Source organism: Bombus fervidus, unplaced genomic scaffold (genome assembly GCF_041682495.2).
Source record: "Bombus fervidus isolate BK054 unplaced genomic scaffold, iyBomFerv1 scaffold0050, whole genome shotgun sequence".
Classification (NCBI taxonomy): domain Eukaryota; kingdom Metazoa; phylum Arthropoda; class Insecta; order Hymenoptera; family Apidae; genus Bombus; species Bombus fervidus.
In genome coordinates, this window is record NW_027212613.1 from 35,001 (window position 1) to 40,000 (window position 5,000).

Consider the following 5,000-nt stretch of genomic DNA (forward strand, 5'->3'; position numbering starts at 1 on the left):
GATATAACCGTTTCTGCAAAAATATTTATACCTTATAACGCTTTTTAACGAAATAACTCGAAATAAGCTTTTCGGACTTTTCCGCCGGCCGAAATTTTTCTAAGTCCCAACGTACCGTCGGACTTAGTCTCTGAAACGCTCGACCACTTTGTTCCAATAAAGTACCCTTATAAAACGTCCTATCGTCGAGATATTTTAACGCACCGCTTATTTTAATATTTTAAACGAGTTTTTATCGAAAAATTTAATTTTTTTTTTTTTTCTCAAAATCGCATCAGTAAACCACCTCTTTTAACGAATACGGACAAAAACCACGTTCTTAATCGATTAGAACACGTTGAAACAACGAGAAATATGCAAAAAAATATATACCTTGCAACGTTAATTAACGAAATAATTAAACAAATATCGCAGTCGTGTCAGTTCGTCGAACACAAATTTTTTAAAAAATTCGAAAAAACGTTTAATCCAGTTGTATTTAATAGAGATATAACCGTTTCCGCAAAAATATTTATACCTTATAACGCTTTTTAACGAAATAACTCGAAATAAGTATTTCGGACTTTTCCGCCGGCCGAAATTTTTCTAAGTCCCAACGTACCGGTCCAGAATGAGACAAAGTTCCAAAGGCCCGGTCGTATCCGTCCGTTTTTTTTTAACCTTCCACGGACGAAATAAACGTTTAATCCCGACGTAAAATACAATAATATAGCGATTTATATAAAAATATTCATACCTCATAACGCTTTTTAACGAAATAACTCGAAAAAACTTTTCGGTCCGAAATTTTTCTAAGTCCCTACGTACCGCTCGAGAATGCGACTAAGTTCCAACGTCCCGGGCGCGATCATACTTTTTTTATATAACTTTTCAGCGACGAAATAAATGCTTAATCCCGATGTAAAACGTCATTTTAAAGCGATTTATGCAAGAATATTCGCACCTTATAACGCTTTTAAGCGAAATAATTCAAAAAAACCTTTCGAATAAAAAATTTTTTTTTAACGTTTTCGGGACCAAATAAACGTTTAATCCCGACGTAAAATATAATAATACAACGATTTATATAAAAATATTAATACCTCATAACGCTTTTTAACGAAATAACTCGAAAAAACTTTTCGGTCGAAAATTTTTCTAAGTCCCTACGTACCGGTGGAGAGTATGACCAAGTCCGACGGGCCGAGTCGCGTCGGTCCACTATTTTTTTTTAACGTTTTCGGGACCAAATAAACGTTTAATCCCGACGTAAAATATAATAATATAGCGATTTATATAAAAATATTCGTACCTTATAACGCTTTTTAACGAAATAACTCGAAAAAACTTTTCGGTCGAAAATTTTTCTAAGTCCCTACGTACCGGTGGAGAGTATGACCAAGTCCGACGGGCCGAGTCGCGTCGGTCCACTATTTTTCTTTAACGTTTTCGGGACCAAATAAACGTTTAATCCCGACGTAAAATATAATAATATAGCGATTTATATAAAAATATTCGTACCTTATAACGCTTTTTAACGAAATAACTCGAAAAAACTTTTCGGTCGAAAATTTTTCTAAGTCCCTACGTACCGGTGGAGAGTATGACCAAGTCCGACGGGCCGAGTCGCGTCGGTCCACTATTTTTTTTTAACGTTTTCGGGACCAAATAAACGTTTAATCCCGACGTAAAATATAATAATATAGCGATTTATATAAAAATATTCATACCTTATAACACTTTTAAGCGAAATAACTCGAAAAAACTTTTCGGTCGAAAATTTTTCTAAGTCCCTACGTACCGGTGGAGAGTATGACCAAGTCCGACGGGCCGAGTCGCGTCGGTCCACTATTTTTTTTTAACGTTTTCGGGACCAAATAAACGTTTAATCCCGACGTAAAATATAATAATATAGCGATTTATATAAAAATATTCATACCTTATAACACTTTTAAGCGAAATAACTCGAAAAAACTTTTCGGTCGAAAATTTTTCTAAGTCCCTACGTACCGGTGGAGAGTATGACCAAGTCCGACGGGCCGAGTCGCGTCGGTCCACTATTTTTCTTTAACGTTTTCGGGACCAAATAAACGTTTAATCCCGACGTAAAATATAATAATATAGCGATTTATATAAAAATATTCATACCTTATAACACTTTTAAGCGAAATAACTCGAAAAAACTTTTCGGTCGAAAATTTTTCTAAGTCCCTACGTACCGGTGGAGAGTATGACAAAGTCCGACGGGCCGAGTCGCGTCGGTCCACTATTTTTTTTTAACGTTTTCGGGACCAAATAAACGTTTAATCCCGACGTAAAACTTAATAACATTCCCATTTATATAAAAATATTCGTACCTCATAACGCTTTTTAACGAAATAACTCGAAAAAACTTTTCGGTCCGAAATTTTTCTAAGTCCCTACGTACCGCTCGAGAATGCGACTAAGTTCCAACGTCCCGGGCGCGATCGTACTTTTTTTATATAACTTTCCAGCGACGAAATAAACGCTTAATCCCGATGTAAAACGTCATTTTAAAGCGATTTATGCACAAATATTAGCACCTTGTAACGCTTTTAAGCGAAAAAATTCGAAAAAACGGTTCGATTAAAAAATTTTTTTTAAAGTTCTCGGGACGAAATAAACGCTTAATCCCGACGTAGAAATACATAATATTCCCATTTATATAAAAATATTCATACCTCGTAACGCTTTTAAGCGAGATAACTCGAAATAACTTTTCGGTCCGAAATTTTTCTAAGTCCCTACGTACCGGCCGGGGGATCGACGAAGTGCCAACCTCCCGGTCATGTCGGTCCGGAGGGGGCAATTTTTTAAAAAAATAAAACGAAATCGTTACGTTCGACTAGAATTCGTCGAACCATAACGATTTCTATAAAAATATTCATACCTCGTAACGCTTTTAAGCGAAATAACTCGAAATAACGTTTCGGTCCGAAATTTTTCTAAGTCCCAACGTACCGCTCGAGAATGCGACTAAGTTCCAACGTCTCGGGCGCGATCGTAAATTTTTTACGGCACCTTTCGGGGACGAAATAAACGCTTAATCCCGATGTAAAACGTCATTTTAAAGCGATTTATGCAAGAATATTCGCACCTTATAACGCTTTTAAGCGAAAAAATTCGAAAAAACGGTTCGATTAAAAATTTTTTTTTAACGTTGTCGGGACGAAATAAACGCTTAATCCCGACGTAGAAATACGTAATATTGCTATTTATGTAAAAATATATACGCATCATAACGCTTTTAAGCGAGATAACTCGAAATAACTTTTCGGTCCGGAATTTTTCTAAGTCCCTACGTCCCGGCCGGGGGATCGACGAAGTGCCAACCGCCCGGTCATGTCGGTCCGGAGGGGGCAATTTTTTAAAAAAATAAAACGAAATCGTTACGTTCGACTAGAATTCGTCGAACCATAACGATTTCTATAAAAATATTCATACCTCGTAACGCTTTTTAACGAAATAACTCGAAAAAACTTTTCGGTCCGAAATTTTTCTAAGTCCCAACGTACCGGTCGAGAATGCGACTAAGTTCCAACGTCCCGGGCGCGATCATACTTTTTTTATATAACTTTCCAGCGACGAAATAAACGCTTAATCCCGACGTAAAACGTCATTCTAAAGCGATTTATGCAAGAATATTCGTACCTTGTAACGCTTTTAAGCGAAAAAATTCGAAAAAACGGTTCGATTAAAAAATTTTTTTTAAAGTTCTCGGGACGAAATAAACGCTTAATCCCGACGTAGAAATACATAATATTGCCATTTATATAAAAATATTCATACCTCGTAACGCTTTTTAGCGAGATAACTCGAAATAACTTTTTGGACCGGAATTTTTCTAAGTCCCTACGTACCGGCCGGGGGATCGACGAAGTGCCAACCGCCCGGTCATGTCGGTCCGGAGGGGGCAATTTTTTAAAAAAATAAAACGAAATCGTTACAGTCGACTAGAATTCGTCGAACCATAACGATTTCTATAAAAATATTCATACCTTATAACGCTTTTAAGCGAAATAACTCGAAATAACTTTTCGGTCGAAAATTTTTCTAAGTCCCTACGTACCGGTCGAGAATGCGACTAAGTTCCAACGTCCCGGGCGCGATCATACTTTTTTTATATAACTTTCCAGCGACGAAATAAACGCTTAATCCCGATGTAAAACGTCATTCTAAAGCGATTTATGCACAAATATTAGCACCTTGTAACGCTTTTAAGCGAAAAAATTCGAAAAAACGGTTCGATTAAAAATTTTTTTTTAACGTTGTCGGGACGAAATAAACGCTTAATCCCGACGTAGAAATACGTAATATTGCTATTTATGTAAAAATATATACGCATCATAACGCTTTTAAGCGAGATAACTCGAAATAACTTTTCGGTCCGGAATTTTTCTAAGTCCCTACGTCCCGGCCGGGGGATCGACGAAGTGCCAACCGCCCGGTCATGTCGGTCCGGAGGGGGCAATTTTTTAAAAAAATAAAACGAAATCGTTACGTTCGACTAGAATTCGTCGAACCATAACGATTTCTATAAAAATATTCATACCTCGTAACGCTTTTTAACGAAATAACTCGAAAAAACTTTTCGGTCCGAAATTTTTCTAAGTCCCAACGTACCGGTCGAGAATGCGACTAAGTTCCAACGTCCCGGGCGCGATCATACTTTTTTTATATAACTTTCCAGCGACGAAATAAACGCTTAATCCCGACGTAAAACGTCATTCTAAAGCGATTTATGCAAGAATATTCGTACCTTGTAACGCTTTTAAGCGAAAAAATTCGAAAAAACGGTTCGATTAAAAAATTTTTTTTAAAGTTCTCGGGACGAAATAAACGCTTAATCCCGACGTAGAAATACATAATATTGCCATTTATATAAAAATATTCATACCTCGTAACGCTTTTTAGCGAGATAACTCGAAATAACTTTTTGGACCGGAATTTTTCTAAGTCCCTACGTACCGGCCGGGGGATCGACGAAGTGCCAACCGCCC